The sequence below is a fragment of the Anabrus simplex genome, chromosome 2 (assembly GCF_040414725.1).
Source record: "Anabrus simplex isolate iqAnaSimp1 chromosome 2, ASM4041472v1, whole genome shotgun sequence".
Taxonomy (NCBI): Eukaryota; Metazoa; Arthropoda; class Insecta; order Orthoptera; family Tettigoniidae; genus Anabrus; species Anabrus simplex.
The window spans coordinates 1,015,879,201-1,015,905,329 of record NC_090266.1 but is presented as its reverse complement, the minus strand read 5'-3'; positions in this window follow the sequence as shown (position 1 = coordinate 1,015,905,329).

Sequence of the window (26,129 nt, the reverse complement as noted above, 5' to 3'; positions counted from 1 at the left end):
TCAATAATGACAACCAAATTAGAATTAAGTTTCCGTGCGCTAAGCATATGCGCAAAGCCTTATATATTAATGGATATAGCTACCCCTTGAGGAATTCGTCCAACCATATTTCATTTAATCAACATATACTACGTAGCCTGATATATCAACGGAAAATATGTCGTCTTTCCATATTGAGCCCATAATCCTACGAGTTCAAAATGAACCGCGGAGAGGGAGATTAGAGCCAGAGATCTGGAAGCACGCATCCATCTTGTTTAGAGCGAGTCTCCCAGGCAAGAGTTAGATACATGTTCCCTGTTTGCATCTCTTCGCGTCACGTGATCCGAACGCCGAGCAAGAATGGGATATTTCGGGACACATCCGAAATTAACATTGGTATATTATTACTAACAGCTATAAGTTGAATATATTTAGGCCTACTGTCAAAAAGTAAATAATTATTAGAAATATATGAAGTTGTTTGGCAGAATTTTACCTCACATGGAGAACTAAGGATAATTCTGTCCGTGAGATGAGTTCATCAGTCAGACACCAGAGTGTAAAAGACTCGTGATAGAATCAATACACCAAAGTCGTGAAAAAATTAGCTGAGAAGTGTGATTAATTACGCCCGATGGAGGTATATGAAAAATGTAGAATACGACCATTTGTTCATAAAGGGAATTTTTTTGTGTAAATTTTAGAAAAATCGGTCCAGCGGTGTAGAAACTGATGTGGTGTTGTGAAATCTTTGACTCTTTGTTCAGCTATCCTGGATTCCCGATAAATACTCCCACTTGTGCAAAAACTCTCACTCTGAATTCATCCTTTCCAGGGAATGAACCTGCGCTAGTCGTCGTCAATAAAGGAATTTGTAAAACTATAAGAGTTAGGAGATAGACTCGTGGTCCCCCAAGAAGTGAAGTGCTGAGGAACACCCAAGCAAAAGTTCCATATAAGTGGCATTGTATTCACAAATGTGTAATGCGAAAATAAAGCCATTGCGAAGGTTTTATGAACCTCTGTAAAGGAGAAATATTGAAGTCTGTGTAGTGAGTTATCAGAAACAGATAGTACGGTCTTCTGGCGACCTGATCACGGATAAATATATTTGGGATAGATTTGGAGGTGAGACGAGTGTTACGAAATAAAGAACACCTGCTCAGGCGATAGTAGTTAGTGCGTGCCAAGTTATGGCCAGGTCAAGTTTGTCTTGTCTTATACATCGTTTTCTGTACGTGTTAAATGGAAAGACAGAAATGAATTTCATTATTATTGTGTTATATTGTAACTTGTGAGAATTAGGAGCCAGTTATGAATCAGTGTTTTTTACCTCAATACGTGTGAAGGGTCTGTGTGAATAATATGTTAATTCACAGTCTAGCATAAGCAAGCAATGAAATCGGACGTGCTGAATGGCGAGTGCCGAGACATGATTGCAGTGGAGCAATATCGATCCCCAATTGGAAGATAGCAGAGGAGTTTGAAAAGAAAAACAGGAAGGAGAATGGAGTGCAAGTGTGAGTTGGGACGTATGAGAGAGGTGGTGTTGTTGGCAGCTGTGGTGACAGTGTTACTAGTTATTGGGGGAGTAGAATTGAATCCAGGCCCGAATAGAAATAGAAATATCGGTTGGGATGGCATCGAAGCCATTAAGGAGGTGGTTATAGAAGCGTGTCAAATGGACCAAATCAAGGAAATTATACAGGATCAATCAAAAATGTTTGATGTCATGAAGAGGTGAATCCAAGAAAAAATGTGTGAGACAATGTCCAAGGTGGGAAGTAATGAGAAAGAAGTTAAGCTTTTGAGGAAGAAGGTAAAAAATCTGGAAGAGGAGGTGGTTAAATTGAAGAAAGGGGAAGCAATTAGTAGTCAGAAAAGACCGGCGAAATGTATATTTATATATGGTGTCGAATAGGGGGCGAAAGAAAATAAAGTGTACATAGTAAACAAAACAAAATGAAGATTAACGTCAGTGAAGTTGACAAAGACGATGTAGAAAGGGTAAGCAAAGTGGGAGGTCACACGCCAATCAAGATCAGGTTGTTATCTACCTTGATGGCCGATATTATAGTGAGAAACGCTGGGAATTTGAAAGAGGGGATAGTATGGGTGAAAGTAGCAAGAACTTGAACATTTTAAAGAGACATCTAGTGAAAGCTAGGCTCCAAGGATTGAATGCGTACATCAGGGGCCAAGAGCAGGTTGTGGCAAATGGTAGATGGGTGAGAACGTGGACAGTGGCTAAGCTTCAAGAAATGGATGAGAAGGTCAAACAGGAAGAGTGCATGGTGACGAGGCAAGGTGACAGACAGGTCGCAAAGCGATCGGAGGGACGTGACGAGGCAAGAGGCGGGCGCATTGCAGCGGTCAGTGTCCAGTGCAGCTCAGGAACGGAAATAAGAGTTCAGCAAATGTTGGTAGAGGGAGAAACTGGAGAATCTGCAAGTACCGTCAACAGTGTGCACATGCATGGTAAAGGTGAATGTGCGCTAGAAGAAACAAAAGGAAGAGAGGCCTTGAACAAAGGGAGAAGTCTGAGTTTAAGGGACCTCTGGCGAAAGAGAACTAAAGGTTTAAAGGATAAAGCGGACAAAGTTCGTCTCAAAATATCCAAAAAAGAAGGAATGGAAGTGGAAAGCTAGGGGGCCATAATAACGAGAAATAAATCAAGTAATGTGGCACAGGGGAGTAAAAATAGGGGAGGAAGTGGAGATGTAGGGGAGGTTAGCTTAAAACTAGACTGGAAGGTAGGATTTGTAAATATTGAAGGATTGTTAAGTAATATGGCATATGAAGGAGTAATAAAATTAGTAGAAATTGTCGACATAGTGGTGCTCCTAGAAACGTGGTTAGAAATAGGGAAGGTGTTAACGTGGTGGGTTTGTTGTCAAGTAAAAAGAGCAAACCATGGGCAGAACGCCGGGGGTATTGTTGTTTTAATAAAGGAGGGAATTAGTGAGTTCATTGAAGGCATTGATATTGAGATGGAAGAGGGGGTCTGGGTCAGTTTCAATATGGAGAAAGAGAAGGGGAGTGAAAATAAGATATGCCTGGCTTTTCTAATATTATTGGAAACAAGTGTCATAGGTGGGATATATGGAGATGATGGAATGTTTCTATTCCGTGATTCGAACGCTAGAATTGGTGATCTTTGTCCAACATACAGCAAAGAGGATAAGATGATGATGAGGGAAAGAAGATATATCGAAGATGAAGAAAGGAATGGTTATGGGTTAAAACTTCTTGAATTATGTGTCGCAGGCAAATTTTATATTTTGAATGGCTGGTGGGAAGGGGATAGGAAGGGGAAGCTGACGTATATTACATCGCAGGGTGAAAGTGTTATAGATTTAACAATTAGCTCGGAAGACATGTTAGGGAGAATTAAGAGGATAGAAATAGGAGACTGGTTTGAATCCCACCATGACCCGGTTTGGGTGATTATGGAAAAAAGTGAGAGAGATGAAAACTAAGGAGAGAAACCAGGAGTGTTGAGAAGAATAGAAGATATATTAAATATAAATGGTCAGAAAATGCAAAGCGGGATTTAGATGTTCTTATGGAAAATGACCTGCAATTAATTAAGTGTGGATGGGAGGCAGCATTGAGAGAAGACAATGTTCACAGAGCGCTGGATTTAATTGAATACCCAATTAAGAAGGTAGCCCAGATAGCTTGATGTAAGAGAAGAAAGAAGGGAGGGGAAGAAGCGTGGTATAATGAAGAGTGTGAGGAAAATCTTCAAGAAGTCTCTGAAAGACTATAGAAAGAAGTTAATTGTAAATTAAGGAAATAATACGAGCTTAAAACTGCTGAGAAGAAGAAGGTATGGATGAGAGAACAAGCAGAGGAAATACATCGAGAATATATGATGTAGCAAACCGAAAGTGTGTGGGACAGAGTAAATATAATTAATAATGGGGGAGAGGGTTGATAAACCGATTATCGACCACGATTGATGGGTGGACTAGTTCCGAGAATTATTAGGAGGAAAGGATAGATGTAAAGATACATGGGAGGTGAAAGTCATACGGAGGGTAGTGGATACACAGATATATGAGGTTGATAACGAAATATCAAAAGAAGAAGTATTAGGGGTGATAGGAAAACTTCAGTGTTGGTCGGCTGGTGGAAGCAATGATATCAATAACTAGTTTCGGAAAGAAATTGCTAAATATGGTCAGATGATAAAGGGCATAGTAAAACTATTCAACAAGATTTTCGAGGGGCGCAGGTTTCAAAAAGACTGGCAAACGGGGATCATATGCCCAATCTATAAAAGGAAAGGTGAGAGGAATACCCCGGGTAATTATAGAGGTATAACCTTATCGGGCTCCTTGAGTAAGGTGTATACATGTGCACTAGTGAACAGACTGAGGGACTAGGCGAAAGAGCAGTCGATACTGCCATTTTAGTGTAGTTTAAGAAAGTGTAAAAGGACGACAAATAGTATAATGACAGTCAAGCTGATCCTGGAGAAATATCTGAATAAGGAAGGAGGTAAAGTATAATTAGCTGCCATTGATTTTTAAAAAGATTTCAATCCAGTGAGTAGAAGCGCGTTACTAGAAAAAATAGTAAGGGTGGGGGTTTCCAGGAACGATTATTCGAACCATTGAGTCTATATGCGACAAAGTCTATTGTTGTATTGAATTGGAAAAAATTAGTAAGCAATCTGATTGAATGTAAATGGGATTAAAAGAGGGCTTAAGCTATAGCCAATTTCATTTCAATTATTCATAAATGCTATTTTGCAAGGTCAAGGAGAGAATAACTGGGCATTTGCGGTTGTAAACGAGGTAGAGATCCCAGGATTGATTTTTGCTGATGATGTGATATTAATGATCTTAACAGAGTGGGATTTACAGATGAGTTTAAATGCGGTTTCCGAATATGCAAGGAAGTGGTCCCTGAAAATTAACTGTAATAAATCGAAGGTGTTGGTAGTTCGAAAGAATATGTCGAGAAAGAAGGAGAGGAAATGGGTGGTCCAGGAAGAGATGATTGAAAAGGTAGAAAAATTGGAATATCAAGGAGTGCTTATAAATAAAAGAGGGGGATAGGAGGATCAAATTAATAGATCAAAATAGAAGAGGGTAAGCAGATTAAGAAAGGAATCTAGCGACACATGGGTGACGAACTTGCCCACCTCGAATGCTGCTACATTGAGCAACGATCTAACTTGAGCTCAGAAAGAGCTGTCTTATACGAGAGTCTCGTTTCCTCTCCTCCAAGCTAGAGTTACTGTATTCAATTTTCATGTTTGGTGCAGCGATTTTCTGCATCGTACATCAATTCGTGTTAACGCACTCTCTCAGTATTTTTCATAATTTTTGCTGTAGTCACAATGTTTACTTTTGGGGAAAAGAAAATCCACATTTTTCAACGAATCGAGCAAAGCCCACCTCACGTCATGATCTGGGCTGGAGTGACACAAACATATCTGTTTGGCCCAACATATTTCTATCGTTCTGTTAATCAGAACAGTTATTTCTCCAGATGATTAATGAATGGCTCATGTCGCAGCTGCACAATGCGGGTATCTTTAGACGTTGTTTGGTTTCAACACTAGGGTGCTGTTCAACAACGTCTGAAGGCAGTGTTTGGGAATCTCTGCATCGGTCGAGGATCGGAGAATGATCCAGCACCTCTTGCATGGTCACCATGAAGCCCCGGTCTAACAACACTCTGAGGTTACATCAAGGAACAGGTAAGGAAGTAGCGGTATGTTGGAATTGATGATCTTGAAAACACGGTGCGTGAAGCTTTCCAATCAGTGACGTTTATAAGGATGTTGCTTAATACGAGCAACAGATCATGGCGGCGTATTCAGCTGTGCAGAGGCCATGGAGGGACACATATGGATGTTTTAGATTCTTAAGATATAAGATGTAGTCTGCCTCTGTGGTGTAGTGGTTAGTGTGATTAGCTGCCACCCCCGGAGGCCCGGGCTCGATTCCCGGCTCTGCCACGAAATTTTAAAAGTGGCACGAGGGCTGGAACGGGGTCCACTCAGCCTCGGGAGGTCAACTGAATAGAGGCGGGTTCAATTCCCACCTCAGCCATCCTCGAAGTGGTTTTCAGTAGTGTCCCACTTCTCCTCCAGGCAAATGCCGGGATGGTACCGAACTTAAGGCCACGGCCGTTTCCTTCCCTCTTCCTTGCATGTCCCTTCCAATCTTCCTATCCCTCCACAAGGCCGCTGTTCAGCATAGCAGGTGAGCAACAATAGTACAACAGTAAAGGTGAAGTTGATACGCAGACTACCTAGATGGCACCACTTCAGAAAGTCTGCAGCTGGGACTTCACAATTATCTCCTAAGTACTCGAGAAATTAAGCCTAGCTTTTACACCTATTCTAATGTAAAAATTAGGAAGGAGCGTGCTTGTGCGAAAACTCAAGAACTGAACCTAAGGTCTGTGCACTTTTTTCCAGGACGACCAAAGGAGATTTTAAGTCTCACAAACTATTTCTTCAGCTTTTTGGTTGTTGATAACGACCGGAATATTGAAATTGATACGCAGGATACCTAGATGACACCAAAACAGGACCTAGATTGCATCACCTTGGGAAGCCATCAGCTAAGACCTTACAATTAATTCCTAAACATTTGAGAAGTTAAGTCTAGTTTTTACAATTATTATAACGTAAACACTAGAATTTGTCTGTGCGAAATCTCAAGAACTGAACCAACTGTCTGTGCACTTTTTAGCAGAATGACCAAAGAAAATGTTACGTCTCACAAACTGCAATTTCAGTGTTTGTTGGTAGATAAGTAAAATCTTATTAATGAAGTTGATACGCAAGGTACCTAGATGACACCATTTCAGAACGTCAGAAAGTTAGACCTCACAATTATTTCCTAAACAATCGAGAAATTATGAATAGACTTTTCACAACTGTTATAACATGAACACTGGGTAAGAATACATCAGTATGAAATCTGATGAAGGGAACCCTGAGTCTGTACACTTCTTAGCCGAATGACCAAAGACGATTTTAGTCTCGAAAACGATGTTCTTAACTTTTGTAGCTAGATAAGTACTATGGAATTAATATTTCTAGCTTTTCTTGCCAGATAAGCACAATCGGAATGTTGAAATGAATGTGTATGCTACCTAGATGACACCATTTCAATACCTTGATCGTACCACTTCAGAAAGTCTGCAGCTGAGACCATTCAATTAGTTCCTGAACACTCGAGAAATTAAGCCTGGTTTTTACAACTATTCTAACGTAAACAATAAGGAAGAATGTTTCTGTGTGAAATCTGAGGGATTGAAATCAGGGTCTATGCACTCTTTAGCAGAATGGCCAAAGAAGGATCTAAGTCTCAAAAACTATATTTTTAGCTTTTGTTGCTAGATAAGTACAATCGTATTAATGAAATTGGTACGCAAGCTACCTAGATGACACCACTTCACCACTTCAGAACGTCTGCAACGTGGATCTCACAATTATTTCCTAAGTACTCGAGAAACTAACCCTATTTTTGTTACAACTATTCTAACGTAAACACTAGGAAAGATGGGGACAGGCAGATACTTCCTACAGCATCACTTCTTCCCAATTCTCCTCGCTGTTTCTTTCTCTTCTTTCAGAAGCAACAGCATGTCCAAGGTAATGTAGATTCTGCGGATCACCACTCAGGGGTAGCGGGCTCCGAGGGCTCCCGGAAGGGAAAGTACAACACCGTCATTCTCCGGGCGTCGGCTGGTTTGACGAGGAGAGCTAAGAAGACCAGCAATATTTGGTGGACCAGGAGATGGTCCTAGGGGGTAGAGCTCACTACCCTCTAATTTCTGGTGGACTGGGAGATTGGGTAGCTAACCTCAATGATAGGGCTACTCCAGGGGAGGTTAGCGCTCTTATTTTTCACTATGGCGACAATACCTCGTTAGAAGTCAATGACGTTGCGTGAACCAGAAATAAATGCTGACTCAGAAGAAAACGAGCAGTGGTGAACGTGGTATTTGGCGTTAAAACACCCTTGTTCCTCTATTAACCTCCAGTACCACGCAGCCCAATACCTAATTTGCCTGGTAGGAAGTCTGACATGGGAACAGACGGATACTTCCACAGTATCAGTACTTCCGAACCATATCTGCTGTCTTTTTCTCTTAGAATTAACTGTATGTCAGAGGCGATGCAGCTTGCGATATTCGGCACGCGGGAGTAGTGTGCTCGGGAGCAATTCCAAAGTAAATATTTAAAAAGAATTCAATCTTCCACTCTCAGTGGGAGTGGCAACTACTGCTGGTCTCTCCCAATCATGTCTATCTGCCCTCGGGCTTAAATCCTGAGGACAGCTGAAGTGACCGGCAATTTTGTTGGTGGACCGGGTGATGGTTTAGGGGGAGTGCCCTCCCCCCCACCCAATCTTGCTCACTAACATGACAGATATGGCTTTTCCAGGGAGCCCCTATGACTTTAGGTCATCATGTTCACCCGACGGAAATCAAGTATTTGTTAACTGGCTGGGCAGCAGCAGCTTTGGCAGACCAAATGAGTTACATGCTTCTTAGGGTTGGTTTTGTTGAATTCTACTCTACACGACTTCCCCCTCCACATACAACAATGCAAGATATTTTCATTCTTGAGAGATATGGTAAGTCAAAGGCAGTTTTACAGGTGTGTGATACTACAAGTGGTTCGGTTTCAGAAGTATACATAACATTGAACTATTCCAACGTCATAAATATATTCTAATTCTATTTGAAAAATAAAAATAATACATCTATTTTATCATGCAGTCTGCAAGTGACAAGAAAATAAACTGCAGTACTTACCATTATTTACGGTGTAGATATTCCTGTGTAACAAACGAGATATCGGTGTACTTCCTTTCTGAGCTAGCCTTTTATTTGCCATGTATTCTAACCCTCACTCTTAAAATTATGCACGGGTAATTTATTAAGCATTTGCATTCACATTAGGATACATAAGTATAGGGAATTTAAAAGTAAAATTGGATACGACAAGTACTATTGTAACAACTCTATGAATATATAAACGAATAAAGACACGAATTTACGATGTTTGCAACTCCATTAATTACGACATCACATTGTAAAGTAAGTCGAATTGCTTTGTGAAACTTGAGATTTGATGTTAGTATTGAAACTAATGTTAAAATAAGCCTATTTACGAAATGCAGTTTGGTAGTGGTATACTAGGGACTAGTATGTGACATATCAGACACTACACAGGCTGGCGTATTCGCTACTTTTACATAAGTACATTTCTCACTGTGATGCTGGAGGTACAATGGCCTCAGAAAGTATTCGTACACCTATGGAATGTAATGGAACATCATTACGGCTTACGAGCTGAAGTCCGATTTATAAACGGCATAACGACAGACATCAGATATACACGCTGAACATACAAATCATGTAAAACTGTAACATGATGGGCGCGATACTGTATACAAAGTGCAGATCGTACCGCCAAGAAAGTATTCGTACAGTGCGGATGTACTGCCTTTGTGATTTTTTTTTTGCTAGTTGCTTTACGTCGCACCGACACAGATAGGTCTTATGGTGACGATGGGAGAGGAAAGGGCTAGGAGTGGGAAGGAAGCGTCCGTGGCCTTAATTAAGGTAGAGCCCTAGCATTTGCCTGGTGTGAAAATGGGAAACCACGGAAAACTATTTTCAGGGCTGCCGACAGTGGGGTTCGAACCTACTATCTCCCGAATACTGGATACTGGCCGCACTTAAGCGACTGCAGCTATCGAGCTCGGTAGCCTTTGTGATTGGTAAAATCAGTTGTCGCACAACTTTAAGCCGTTGTGCTTGCAGGAGGGGTTGTTATATCTTCAGTCATCGCTGTGCTGTCGTTGCCGCAAGGTTATTTAGTATGGGAGAGAAAGACGACGAAACTTTCATTGAGTCAACGAGGGAATATAGTGTTACTGTATAGACAAGGTAAAAGTTATGGTCAAGTTGGAAAACCGCTCAGCATTTGCTATACTACGGTGAGTTCAATAGTTAATAAATACAAGCATAGCGGACAAATAGGAAAAAACCCAGATCTGGTAGTGCAAAAGTGCTGACATCACGGGAGTGACGCAATATTGTGCATTCGGCGCGAAAAGAACCGCTCCGAATTGCTGCACCCATCGCTACAGAACTCGCTTCAAGGTGCAACAAAACGGTGAGTGTGCAAACTATAAGGAATGTATTACACAGTGCGAACTTGTGCAGTAGATGTCCACGAAAGAAGCCACTTATAAGTGAAAGAAATAGGCAGGAACGCCCCCAGTTCGCGAAAGAGTATTGTGAAACGACAATGGCCTTTGGAACACCATTATTTTTTCTGATGAAGCGAAGTTTATACAGTTTCGAACTGGTAGGAACAGCAATGTATAGCGGGAGCCAAACACCGACCTTAAACCTCAACATGTAATTCCCACGGTAAAACACGGAGAAGCGAATGTGATGGTTTGGGGCTGCATGGCTGCGAATAGAGTGGGAAACCTGGCATTTATTGCTGGTATTATGGATGCCAGGAAGTACATAGATGTGTTGCACCATCATTTAAACAGCAGTTCACACAAGCTTTGTCTGGAAGGAGTCTTCCCGCTTCCAACAGGACAATGATACTAAGTATTGTGCATTGATAACCCATGAATGGTTGTTATACAATGCCCGAAGATGACTTCTCACTCTACGGCAGAGTCCAGATCTCAATCCCATAGAGAATCTGTGGGGTCAACTTGGCAAAGAAGTGCAAAAACGCCATCTTACTAGTAAATAACGTCTTAAAGAGATACTCTCAGATGCATGGTCCAACATATCTGAAGAGTACGCCAAACGTTTTGTTAGCTCAAGTCCAAGACGTCTGAAACAGGTCATCAAAGCTAAAGGCATGCATTCAAAATATTAAGACTGTATTTGAACAAAGACTTCGGCAAGTGTTTGAATTATCTAGTAGTGTACGAATACTTTTTGTAGTATTAAAGGACGAGTTTATTTGTTTATTACGTTGAGCGCTGTGAATATCATAACAATTGTAAAGCAAGGTGCCTTTTCCTTATACACTTGTCTCACTGGATGTGTTTATATTAATCCATGGTGTTTAATATACAAGGTATACGTTAAAATGTTGGTGTACGAATACTTTCTGTGGCTACTGTAAGTATTTCTCACGTGGAATGTATTTTCGCTTCTCTGCTTTATGTACCATTGGAGACTTTATGGGGTATTTAACAGCTCTAACGTTCGTACCTGTAAAATAATTTACAACAGTTTGTTAATAAACGAAAGTACGCTCGGATGTACGATAAAAGTTTAGACTCCACTTCAGGCCATTAAGTCAATTTTTGGCAGCTGATTTGCTTATAGTTATTTATAGAAGACAATCTCTGTTTTTACTGATAACAGCCGAGCTGTACGAATGTATCGTTATTCGACGATAGAAGTTGTAAATTATAAAGTTCGAAATCAGTTGACAACAACCAAACCAAACCCCAAGGCACTACAGCCCTTGAAGGGTCTTGGCCTACCAAGCGACCGCTGCTCAACCCAAAGGCCTGCAGATTACGAGGTGTCCTGTGGTCAGCACGACGAATCCTCTCGACCGTTATTCTTGGCTTTCTAGACCGGGGCCGCCACCTCACCGTCAGATAGCTCCTCAATTCTAATCACGTAGGCTGAGTGGACCTCGAACCAGCGGTCAGGTCCAGGTTAAACATCCCCGACCTGGCCAGGAATCGAACCCGGGGCCTTCAGGTAAGAGGCAGGCACACTACCCCTACACCACTGGGCCGGCAGTTGACAACAACGGATATCTTAATTGTGATATTCTTCCGGTGTATACTACAAACTCTCTAGAGTCTAGAAAAATGCTGTGCAAGAATCTGAGTTCAATTCCACGTCATGAATATCTATTAAATAAATCACTAAAACGAATAGTAATAATAATAATAAGAAGAAGATATACGCTATTTGTTTTACGTCGCACCGACACAGATAGATCTTAGGCGACGATGGGTTAGGAAAGGCCTAGGAATGGGAAGGAAGCGGCCGTGGCCTTAACTAAAATACAGCCCCAGCATTTGCCCTGTGTGAAAATGGGAAACCACGGAGACCCATCATCAGGGCTGCCGACAGTGGGGTTCGAACCCACTGACTCCCGGATGCAAGCTCACAGCCGCGCGCCCCTACAGGGCCAACTTGCACGGTATAATAATAATAAAAATATAAATAATGATAATAATAATAAGAAGAAGAAGAATGTTATATGTTGTACGTTTAATTAACCACTTTCATAGTTTGATGAGACTCTGTGGTGTTGGAATTGTACGTAGCGGTAAATCAACCGGTGAAGGCTCTCGTATTTAACCACATTCAAGTACTAACGGACTGAGCCGGGGATGAATCCAACTGATTCAAGCGAGTGTAGATGTAGCAGAATGGATTTGTTTTGTCTGAAAGACTAAGTCAATTTGGCAATCTCTTCCATCCCACCAGGAAACACAATATTTAGTGTAGTTCATATTTTAAAGTTTCTTTATATACAGAGTGTAGCCTGAAAAACGTCTGATGTACATTACAATGTTAACGTAACATACGAACAACAAACCATGACTTCATATATTAACTAGTCGTTCTTTCCTTCCCTCTTAACCTGCTTACCCTCCAGAGTTGGTTTTTCCCTCGGACGCAGCCGGGGATCCCACTTCTACTGCCACAAGTGCAGTGTCCTGGAACGTCAGACATCGGGTCGGGTGATCAACTGGGGTGGAGGACCAGTACGTCACCCAGAGGGCCTCCCCTGTAATGCTGGAAAGTGGCCTTGTGGGGGAATGGGAAGATTGGAAGGGATAGGCACGGAAGACAGAAGGAAGCGGCCGTGGCCTTAAGTTAGGTACCATCCCGACATTTACCTGGAGGAGAAGTGGGAAACCAGGGAAAACCATTTCGAGGATGGCTGAGGTGGGAATCGAACCCACCTCTACTCAGTTGACCTCCCGAGGCTGAGTGGACCCCGTTCCAGCCCTCGTACCACTTTTCAAATTTCGTGGCAGAGACGGGGATTGAACCCGGGCCTCCGGGTGTGGAAGCTAATGGCGCTTACCCCTACACCACAGAGGCGGACACCTTGTACAGTAGTTAATGGTGATAATTTTGCCTAACACTAGTATGTGAGGCTCCTCTAACAGATATCGGTAGTGCATTCCACCGTCGTACTAACGAAATAAATTTTCGTATCTTGTGGCGCTATGATATAGTATCGTAAAGTGTGTGTCAGTTTTTGACCGTGTTCCGAATTTGTGATTGGATGAGAGGTGATGAAATTGACAGTAAAACTAAGGACGTGAGCACGAGGAGAATATTTGATGAAGAAGGTATAAAGCACGAAGATCGCGGCATTGTTTGAACTTTAGCCCACGAAGTTCATCGTAGACCTGGTGGTCATAGTAACGTAGGTCAATTGCAACGAGTGGTCCACCAGCCATTTGCGATCCGGTTTTATGCATCCCTTCACATTTACTACAATTCTGAAATACATCGGTCACTCTCCCTAAACCTGGGTAATATAACGAGATGTGTGTTTACGGGCTAGAATACAGCAGGAATCGTGAGTGCCACTATTAAATCAGTATGAGTACCTGGAATGAACCCGTACAACGAGAACAGTGTGACAGCTGGGAGGGAAGACGTTTTCCGAATCAACGTCGAACTGTAAGAAACAGCAATTTTTGGGGTCACCGAAATGAATTGTGACAATCTGGATGACGTTTAAGTCCAAGTTGGGCCTCCGTAGGCAAGAGGGTTGATAAGGGGCGAAAAAGGAAAGGTCCAAAATGACTGAGGTTAGTGTTGAATCCACAGTTTACGGGATCGCTAAGCCAATTAGTGACAGTCCCAGTGACATTTGGAATCGTGTACATTACATCTAACCGAGCTCGATAGCTGCAATCGCTTAAGTGCGGCCAGTATCCAGTAATCGGGAGATAGTGGGTTCGAGCCCCACTGTCGGCAGCCCTGAAGATCGTGGTTTCCCACTTTCACACCGGGCAAATGTCGGGGCTGTACCTTAATTAAGGCCACGGCCGCTTCCTTCCCACTCCTAGGCCTTTCCTATCCTATCGTCGCCATAAGACCTATCTGTGTCGGTGCGACGTAAAGCAACTAGCAAAAAAAAAAAAAAAAAATAGCACTACATCTATATCGTGACGCATAAATACATACAGTTATAACATACTTTTATTTTTTATTTGAAAGGATCAGCTAATATTCAGACAATTTGGGTTGCCAAAATAAGAAAGTTTATTGTGAAGCTAAATATTCTCAAAATAAAACTTGAAATTAATCACAAGACAATAATTTTTAATCTACAAAATTGTTGGTAAAATATCGATTATTGTCACAATTAAGAAATCTACCAAAAATTTACTTCCAACAGATAATACAAAACCTGAAAATACTACAGCTAATAGCCTGCAAAATTCTACAGATTTGCACAATTTACCATTGTAAGCAATTAATGTAAGTCATTGTGTTTCATGTATTGTATATACTAGAGTAACATATCAGAATTGTGATAAACAACGTTTCTCATTGAAATAAATTTCGGGGGGAAGTAACTAAACTAGTACGATGCGTTACGTGTAACTTTAAATTATACGCTGTAGTGTCTGATTTATACACAACACAATTTTCGACTGGTTTAAGCAATTTGATAACTCTGTATGATCAAAGGCCTTCAATGAATATTCAACCAACCGCTTGGTGTATTTAATCGAAATTTGACAGTCTGGTGAGTACAACATTCCAACGCCTGACACATCTACGATACTTACTCTAATTGTAATACACTTTTTTAGCACTTACAGTTAAAATTGATTACATACTGCCATTCGCATTTATACGTCTAACAATTAACGAAATAAATAATTTTTGAATGGATTTCAAATTTCATCTCGAGAAATGTTCTTGAAAGATGTAGAAGTTTACTACATTTGCTTATGTAATTCCTCAGATTAGTGCTTAATCAATGTTTAAGGAATTCCTCACAATAACAAACGAAAATGTGGATTTTACAAGCCAGTGTGCTTATATAGTCCTACATAGCCTTGACTGACTTCTTCCACCCCATTTTAAATATTTCCTTGTATTTTTCTTTTCCAGCTCAATTAAATAGTTGATAATTTTCCCTATCTTATGGCACGTTCACTTCAGAACTCTAACTATATAGGACTGCATACAAATTCAACGACACACAAATATATACTCACAGGTGCTATATTTTTATTTTGGTTATCAGCTAAACAGTAGACAATATTTGATTGTACCATGCACTAGGTACGTTAGAATAAATGTGAAGTAAGTAAACAAAAAACTATAAGGACATCTTGATTACGGTCCTATGATATTAACGTTATTATTACTAAATGTAATTATGTACAGAAATAGAAATGTTCTTAAAATGATTAAATAATCTAGATATTAAAGTCTGTGTCCATTTTTGGTAGATGCAGTAATTTTTACTCATCGTGTCACTGGCGATAGCAAAATTTAGCGTTCACTGGAGTCTCAGTGTCATTTTAGGCTGTATTCTCGCAGTATGGAAGCTGCTAGGAGAAATAAATGCTGCTGATAAATGATACTCCGAGAACGACTGGTGCATCTGGATCCTGTGAATGATGTTACTCCTAGGGTTTGTGGTGCTGTAATAGTACTTTCTGTCTATGTGAAGAAAGTGATGCCGGACTACCTAACCAATCATCCTGCCCGGTACGACGATTTATATTCAATCCACTTGTTTTCTTTCCGGTTTTCGGAGGTGCTATGTGGATTTCTAGTGAGCCTTCGGGCTAATAACTGTACAGAAAAATTTAGAAATTTAAAGTACTACAATATGTTCAACTACCCCATTATCCTGCCTGCTGTCATTTCTTGATGGATACAGTACTTTTGTATCCATCTCTTGGCACAGGCCAGAGTAAAGTGTAGCTTCCACCGAAGTTCCAGTCAACATGCATGGCTGTGACAATATGGAAGCTGCTGGGGTATGGGTAGTGCTGAGTAATGACATTCAGAGCACGACTAGTGCACCTGAGTGTTATGAAAGTTGCTGCTCACAGGGTCAGTCGTGCTGCAATAGTACTTTCTGACCCAGTGAGGAAAGCAATGGCAAACTACCTCACTCCTCATCTTGCCTAGTACGCCTCATTTTGGTGCAGCCATTGGTTTTTAGGGTTTCCTTATAACCGTATAACCTTTGGTGGTGCTATTTGAGGATCCAACCAGCCCCTGGGCTGTTGACCTGACAGACAGACACCTCATTATAGAATCCACGGTATAGTATTCTTGTAATACAGGATCAGTACATTAATTAATGCAATTACCAAAATAAATGAGTGGGGAAAATATCCCACAAGAAAGAAAATAACCGTAAATAATGTTTTTAAACTCTCAGGTTCCTTGGATGAATAGTCAAATTTCAATTCACAAGGCCCCGGGTTCGATTCCTGGCCTGGTTGGCTCGGATACTTTTACTGTTGATAGTTAGATCCTCTGGCTCAGGAGATGGGTGTTTGTTCTCGTCTAAATGCACTTTCTTTCTTATTCTTATTCTTGTTCTTATTCTTATTCTTATTCTTATTCTTATTCTTATTCTTATTCTTATTCTTATTCTTATTCTTATTCTTATTCTTATTCAGATTCTTATTCGTATTCGTATTTCTGAATCAATGCAGAAAATGACATCTGATTTGATGGAATCATTTATGACTGAAATTTTATGGTGTCGGAGTCGGCTAGTAATATATTTCTTACGTAAAGTCCTTATTGTGACATTTCATGCCAATAAATAACTTGAAATGAAAATCGAGACTCTTCTTCCTACTGTTATTCCGACCACGGGGGCATATCATAATGTTATTATTTTTCGTCTAGAATAATTTAATATATACACTGCCGGAAAAAATACAGCACTCTAAAGGGTAATGTTCTAAAGTTGCATGCTGGTGGATTGCGGTTAAACTGATGATTGCTGCAAAGACATCGACCAACAAATGGCGTAGTGCTATTTGTTTCGTTGCACTGTGTTCAGCTACGTACCGGACAACACCGTTTGCGCCAGGAAATTTGAATGTTGTTTACATGTGTAGAAATGAAGCTATGGCCATGCCTCGAAGACGGTTACGGTACCCGGTTGTGAAATGCAGGCTATTGAGTGGGGTCGGATCATGGGAATTCACAAGGCAAAATGGACGTGTCGACGGATTTCTGCATGTATTGTTCATGAGATAGCCGTAATTTGGTTATGTCATCAATGGTGATCACTTGAACAGGCCTACACCCGTAAACCTGATTCGAAATGGCCACACAGTACAGATGTACAACAAGATCGGCGTACGACTTGTGCACTGTAACGAGAGGGGGAACACACGTACCACTGGGAACGTTCTACTTACAACTGGATTACGAACACGTCCGGCTTCCTCTTCTCTTACAACACTGTCGTACACGTCTCCTGTGGTGTCAGGCAGTGATCGCGTGGGAAATGGAGCAGCACTCTCTTGTGTTTAGCGATGCGAGCAAGTTATTCCTTCAGGGAGGTGGTGATTGTTTAAGTCTACGATGTCAGACTATTGAAAGTCATCCTCCATTGCATTCTCCCCCGAGAGATGGACTCATCTCCTGGCAAAGCCCGATGTATCTCTCTTATGGTTCGTTTTACACGAAAATAGTTCATTTCGAAATTTCTTTCTGTACATAATTCTGATGCAGTGAAAATTAAGGCAAAAATCAGTGGCTATCGCGTTAAACTTTACGTCCAAAACCCGATAACTAGCTCTATAGACTGTAAGCTATGGTGATCGTTTCAGCAACTGTCAGTGTCTTTAGAATATTAAGAATACTAACCCGATGCCTGGCTATATTTTATACCAGAAGGAAGAGATCAAATCATTATCAACAATAATGCAAAATAATAATAATGAAATTCCAAAGGGCCGCAGAGAGCAAGGAAGCGAATACGGCGCAATAAGCCGCTGACAGGGGAGGCATGACCACTTGTGTGCCTCGGAATCTGGGGAAGAATGTACAGTGCAAACGTAAGTGTCATCATACACATGTTAAATGATTGTCCTGTCAACGACAGGTACTACAGCCAGTTTTATACAGAAAAGGAACTCTCACTCTAGGTTTCAAGCACTGGATAGGAAATTGAATATTATTTCAATACATTATACGAGTTATTTCCTTCAAGGAGATAACTCTCCATTCAACTCACCTAAGGCATTTTCGTTAGATGATATGACAATAATAATAATAGTAATAATAATAATAGTATTAATCATAGTAATAATAATAATAATAATAATAATAATAATAATAATAATAATAATAACAACAATTTTTTTTTGCTGGAATCTTTACGTCGCACCGACACAGAGAGGTTTTATGCCGACGATGGGATAGGAAAAGCCTAGGAGTCGGAAGGAAGCGGCCGTGGCGTTAATAAAGATACAGCCCCAGCATTTGCCTGGTGTATAAATGGGAAACAACGGAAAACCATCTTCAGGGCTGCCGACAGTGGGATTAGAACCCACTATCTCCCGGATGCAAGCTCTCACCAGCGCGCCTCTAACTGCACGGCCAACTCGCCCGGTACCAACAAATAATAATAATAATAATAATAATAATAATAATAATAATAATAATAATAATAATAATAATAATAATAATCGTTTCAAATAATGGCGTAGAATGAATCGTTCAGGATCTGAAAAATGTCGATTGCCAATTAGTCAATGCGATTATTAAGATACTTCATTTCGTATCAAACGTAGGGTTGGAAATGCATCAGCTTACTCGGTAGAATGTAAGTGATGAAGAAAGACTATTCAATGGTGAGTAACTCAAGTAAGATGTTAGACAGAAATCGTAAAGGACATAACCGTGTTTGGGATGCTCAAAGACCATCGATCAACAGAAGTGATTTGTAGCTTAATGTTCGAAATTACGACTTCCTTACGCCGTGTAATAGTAGTTAGGCATTGTCTCCTTCCCAGCCCTCCCTTTTGTGCTGTCTTCTCTCTCATTGTCTCTCTCTCTCTTTACTGGCCTCTCCTCACGGGGTGAATTCATGAGGACAGGGGATGTGATCATCGAGGTGCAGTTATGACAATTATTTGGCTCATATAACACTTCGAGACATATGGGAACTACTTCAATTAAACCTCTGACCAAAGTTTGATTTTAACGGAAAGAAAAAAGCTTCTCATAAAGGCGAGCTTGCATTCCAGCACAGCTATTTATTAACGTATAATCCATGTTAAACAGTTTACATGAGGGAAGAACCAGTGCATAATACTGCTTACTCTTGGTGTTATATTGAAAACAGCCTCGTGGTCTAGGAGTAGTTTCTCTGCCTATTCGATTCTATTCTCGATCAACAATTATAATCTTGATGTGAAATCTACAGCTTCTTCTAGCTTCACGAGATCAATAAGGACCTGCCTAATAAAAGAACTAGGGAAGACGGTTATCAAAGGCAATAAGCCTGTAAAAGTAATCATTCTGACCACACTACATTCCATATCTGAAAGTCATATAACTGGGTATCAGTCAACTTGGCAATCTCAAGAATATTAATGGGCAGTAAGGACCACAGATCTACTTTAGGTTTCTTTTCGTTAGATTATCATGAAAAAAGGTATTTGGTAGTGAATGTTGTTATATCTCAGATATAATTAACATTATTTTGAATAGAATTGTCTAGAAAATGCTGTCGAAGCTTGTCTAAACCACACCCCGAGAGAATTCCATGATTATGAAGTAGATCCGGCGGTGGAGACGCCCGGGATGAGTAAGGATGAGTACATTCCATGGTTGACTAGCTCGAGTTTGGCCACCTTTGCTTATAGAAATTAACCGGGAATTCTTTCCTAGGCCAGCATGAGGGAACCTAAGGGGAGCTTAAGGTAAACCTTGGGCGTTTTATCATTTTGTTTCGTATTGTATAACGCTTATCTTCTGACTTTGATTCACACGACTCTCTGCCATGAGAAAAGAGTTAATCATTTAACTCTAAGTCTGAGCAAGTAATGTATAAAGTACAGCATTATACCTGTGGGGACATGTTTTCAATACAATGATCGTCACAAGTAACAAATATATGGACTGTTTTGGTGACCAATTTGCGAAAGAAAATCTCCTTGACTGAGTGCTGTCCTAGCAACAGGCCATATGGCTCATCAGGATGAGAGTTCTCATTCTCAAGATGCAGTAAACTAGTACATAGGAAATATGATGATTTCGTTTTAATAATCGTATTCGACTAGTCATGAAATACCGAAATGAATGAATTCCTTGAGGTCGCTGATCAAGGCACATCCAAGATCATGACGGTCGTCATCATCATCACCTAGTAACTGAGTTCTGAAATTTTTCCTGACTGGGGAAACTCCTACTGCAAGGATATTTATAAATATGAGGTATCCAATCCGACACTTTGAATCAAATTACAAATTATTTTAACAGCTTCTGGATACGAAAAACAAAGTTTGGTGATTCCAATGAAAAGATCTACTCTGTGACCCAATAATGAAACGTCCTGGTGCAGACTCTTAAACTTTTAAGAAAGCAAAGGAACACATTGGGCTTTGTATGTTTTTGATAACATACATTCTTACAAAATATCAATGATCATTTGCACTGTCTATACACAATTTTCGGCGCTCTTTTACTATGCATGTTCTCAATGTATATGTGGAAGTTGAAAATATCCTGAAGGACATGCACATTTATTGCCTATATGCGGCGAACACGTTTGCACGTGGAAAAAGTATCGGAATTAATGTTCTACAAATTAGTATGTCATAATTTACTGAAATGTCCTCTCACCATTCACTTGTCCAATTTACTAGTTCAGAAAAAATTATTTATATTTGTTGATGATATTTTCTCTAACACACACTAAGGAGAGCATGATTGTAGTTTTAAGTCATTGTTGATGTCACGATCAAGGCCATGGACCTTGTAACGGACTCTTCACCTCACCGGCAACTACTGTTATCAACCTCGCCACGCACATAACCTTTTTCTACAATTAATAGGGACTTACCTTCATCTGGATACACACCGCATTTTCTCTTCAACTGGAATTTATATACTTATGTGGATTTGCAGACATCATACCTTGCACGAACTCTGCCTTATCCACCTTTCCGACCGACGATAAACTAACCTCCCTTTCGCTGCCTGACGTCATGTGACATCGTCCGCTTTGTCACGCATGCTCCACTAACTTCTGGAATATTCCAGACATATGTCTCATTATTCCACACTATAAATACCCGGCCTTCCTCTGAATGTGTTGAGATGGACTTTGGCCTGTGTGGAGGGAGGAACCTTTAACATCATCTCCGTCTTTAGCGACATGTGCCCTGGACTCTCCATTTTTGGGCAGAACTACTTGGTTCAAGATGAGGTATGACAAACTAAAAATGTCCTTATTGTAAATAATGCTGTGTTGCATTTGGAGCTATTTTATTTGCAAATTTTGACTGGGAGCAGTGCATTTCCAGGCCGAGATTTTACTTGCATTTTCAATTTCAAGCCTCTATTGACTATCCAGTGACTGTTTGCTTTCAAAATGTGCGTGTGGTATATCCGCAACTCTGCGACTCCTATACACACTTGTGGTTAATGCTTCACCATGTATGTTTTGGTACACTTGGAGACTGTTTCATTATTGTATACAGTGACTTAAGCCAGTTGGACAATCTTTATTTGTGCCTATTTCGGGTGTTAATTGAAGAGGTGGCAACTTTCACATGACATTAGACTTTGCTTTGTAGACTTCATGTTGGTATACTTCAATCTGGTAACTGCGAACATTCTTTCTTATTCTCGTTGTTCAACATTTTTCTTTAAACTGTATTCATCCCCTTTTTGTCCATCCCTTTTCTCTCCTGGCCCCTTTTCTTATTTGCTTTCATTTTCTTGAATATTTTACTCTTGATGTAACTATTTGTATTAATTCTGGTTGGGAAAATTCCGTATTTGTACTGACTTCTATTCTTCTAATATTGTAAGAGTTTGATTTGATTTTTCTAATATATATATATTTCCAAATTTTTATCTTGGTTTTTCATCTAATTTTCACCTGTCATGTCCCTTATTTCTCCTGCCGTTTTCTTTTAGCATCGTTTCCACTGCGCTATCTGTGTTTATTCTGGAATGTTTATTTGAAGAACCCTTTTTACCACGGCCTCAATTCTCAATTTGGCATTTTTTTCATCGCGTAAAATTATTCCCTACTGTTTGTAAGCACTCGGTGTCACCGATACTTTGGATTTCCCTTGGCTGGATTTATGAATAAATATATTCACATATGCATATACCCCCATTGAGGGGTTTTACACATGGTAGCAGAGTATAAAGTCGCAGTTTACTACCACTCTAAATCTTCACCCTGTTACTGCCTTAGTTCTTTTGTTTCTTTCTTCTGAGGTTTTGTGGTTTTCCTCGCTAGACTTTGCTTTTCTTTTTGTCATCTCTTTCAACATGGCTTATTTTTCTGATAATTTTTCTCCTTATACTTCAGACACTTCAGACATTTCGTTTGATCCCCATTTCAATTTTTCGGATCCAAATCCTTTTACTAATATGTCTTATAATCCTTTTCTCCCTTGTAATTCTGATCTTACTTCCACGTCTAGTACTCTTACTACTACTGTTTCTTCTAGTTCATCCTCTGAACCTTTACCAACCCCACCTCAACCTAACACCCCTCTCTATCCTGATCTTTCTCTTTTTACTGCCGAATCCAAACTTCCACTTAATCAAGCACCTCCGCCTTCTCCCTATAAAACTCAACCAGCACAGCATTATTCTCCCGATTTGCGCACTCCACCACCACCCCCTTCTCAGCAATATTTTTATGAATCTCCATATCATCACACCCCTTCTTCACATCAACCACTTAATTTCCATATTTTGACTAAATGTCTCGATCAGGTACCCCTCATTCAGTCAACTGATCCCGATACTTTGACACAGTGGTTTTTTTTAGTTCGCAAATTTCTACAGACGGACTTGGCTCCATTTTCCCAATTGCTTTCGTTGCTTTATCCAAAAACCTCTGGTCATCTTAGTAATTTTTGGCTCCAGTATATGAAGTCTTCTCATGATTGGGCTCATTTTCGCTCGGTTTTACATACTTATTTTCTGCCTTATGAAATTAGACAACAGCTGAGTAACAAATATATCAGACGTCATCAACGTCCAGAGGAATCAGCTTACGATTATCTTGACTCCATTATCGGCTATTCTGATGTGTTAGCTATTGCTCAACATCCCCAGGAAATTATTTCTCTTATTCGATTTTATGCCTCTCCAGCTTTCCGCCAAATCATCAATCCCTTTACGCCACCCACTACTATTCCTCAGCTTTACCACATTGCTCAACTAGATATTCTAAATACCCGTAGCAATTTTTCTTATTATTCGTCTACCCCACCTCCCCAGTTTAACACATCAACAACTCGCATGCCTTCTACCACTCGTTCACCTTCTCAGAGTGATATTTCTCGCCTTCGCTGTTATCGGTGTCAGGCTATGGGGCACCTTGCACGAAATTGTACCAATTCTACCTTGGGAAACTTCAATTCCCGTCGTCAGTAGGCAGCTCACGACCTCTTGGGCAAAATCTGCCTTATGTTTCCTCAACTTTCTCGCCTGCTACTAAATCACAGTCGTATACTCTTGTACAGTTACATAACATTCCCTCCTTAGCCTTCTTAGACTCAGGTTCTGCAATTTCCCTTCTCAGTTTCTCCCTTTTTCAGCAACTTTTACAAACGCATCCGCATCTTCAATTGCGCCCTTCTACCATCAGATGTCTTTCCATATCTCAGCACACTCTTGACATCATGGGTCACCTAAAACTTAATGTTAAAATTTCCCAATTTTCTTGGCCGTTTGAATTTCAAGTGGTTAATAATTGTTCACTTCCTGTTATTCTGGGATATGATTTTTTTGCTCATACTGGCCTTATTTATAATACTGCTATGGCCTCTATCTCTTTCTTTTTCAATCCGCATGTTCAAATCCCTTTGGTAGACCCCCTCGATTTCCCTATGAACCATGTATTCAGTCATCAGCATATTTATGCCACTGCTCCCCAACTAGATGCAATTGAGGCCTTGAAATCTGAATTTGCCGATGTTATCACAGATACTTTAGGCTCCGTTGTTAATTATCAGGCTCACATTGATTTACTTGATGAAACACCTGTTCGTTCGTCTCCTTACCATCTTAGCCCTCCTCGGATGGCCAAAATGGATGACATTATTGACAAAATGCTTCTGGATGGTACCATTGTCCCATCTTCTTCCAATTATGCCTCTCCGGCCTTTCTTGTCGACAAGCCTGATGGTTCTTCGCGCCTGGTAGTTGATTACCGTAAATTAAACTCCAAAATCCTCTATGACTCCTATCCTATTCCTAAAATGCAAAACGCTTTCCACTTTTTTTCTAAAGCTAAATATTTTTCTCTTTTAGATCTCAATTCTGCTTACTACCAAATCCCCTTGGACTCTCGGAGCAGTCGCCTTACTGCTTTCATCACCCCAAATGGCCTCTTTCAGTTCACAAAAGTTCCTTTTGGATTGAACTTGGGGTCACAAATCATGCAGAGATTAGTGGATTCCTTATTCTCAGATTTCAAGTACAAATTTCTCTATCCTTATATTGATGACCTTTTAATCTTTAGCCCAGATTTTGAGTCCCACATGTCGCATCTACACCAAGTTCTTTCCAGACTACGTTCTATTGGTCTGACAGTTAACCCCTCTAAAATTTCTCTAGCTCAAACTTCTATAAAGTTCTTAGGTCACATTGTGTCATCTCAGGGAGTAGCTGTCGATCCCGAACGTACTTCGGCTATCTCTAATATTCCACCTCCCAAAAATCTCAAACAAACACGCACCTTTTTAGGCATGGTTTCTTTCTACCACCGGTTCATTCCTAACTTTTCTCACATTGCTGAGCCTCTCAATTATCTGACACGTAAAAACGTCCCTTTCATTTGGACTCAATCTCAACAGGACGCCTTTCTTCAGCTTAAGTCTCTTTTGATGCATGCTCCCATTCTTCAATTTCCTGATTTCTCCCTACCTTTTGAAATACATACTGATGCTTCCAATCTTGCTGTGGCTGGTGTTCTAACTCAGGTCGTTAATGATGTTCCTCTACCTATCGCCTATTTCAGTCGACTTCTTTCTCCTACTGAGCGAAAATATTCTATCTTCGAGCGTGAAGCCTTGGCTTTATTAAATTCCATTGAACACTTTGCAGAGTATTTGGAACATAAAGAATTTCTTGTCAAGACAGATAATCAGGCTCTCTCATGGTTGTTACATAACGCACCTAAAATTGGTAGAACTGGCCGTTGGCTCATGCGATTGTCCAGATTTAAGTTTTCCCTTAAATTTATTTCTAGCACTGAGAATTCTGTAGCTGACGCTCTTAGTCGCTTATTTGACACTTCCACTCCTCAGTCAAGTACTACTGACGATTTACCCCCGAATCTTTCTATGATGCCTTCATCTTCCTCCATTCATGCGGTTCTTTCGTTAACAGACTTTCCTCTTTCCTTTCAATCCTGTCAGTCGCATCAGCTCACCGATCAGTTCTGCATCCAACTCAAACAATCCATCTCTGATCCCTCTTATCAGGGTCCCTTTACTATTTTTAAAGATCTCTTGGTTTACAAACCCACTAAGAAAGCTTCTCCTAAAGTGGTGCTTCCTCAGGCTCTTCAACCCATGATTTTACAATATTATCATTCCTCCCCTGTGGGCGGGCATCTAGGCATCACTAAAACGTACAACCGTATTGCCTCTCTTTTCTTTTGGCCTCAAATGCGCAAATCTATTCGCACTTTTGTTCAAACTTGTGAATTGTGTCAAACATCTAAACCTTTAAACATAAAGTCTGCTGGTCTTCATTCTGCCCTGCCACCCACTCATCCTGCCCAAACCTTTTTCATTGATCTAGTTGGACCCATAGTTCGTTCTTCTCGTGGCAACTTGTACATTTTTACCTTGTTGGATGCCTTCTCAAAATTTCTAGTCCTTCGACCCTTACGGAAATTCTCTACTAAGATCATC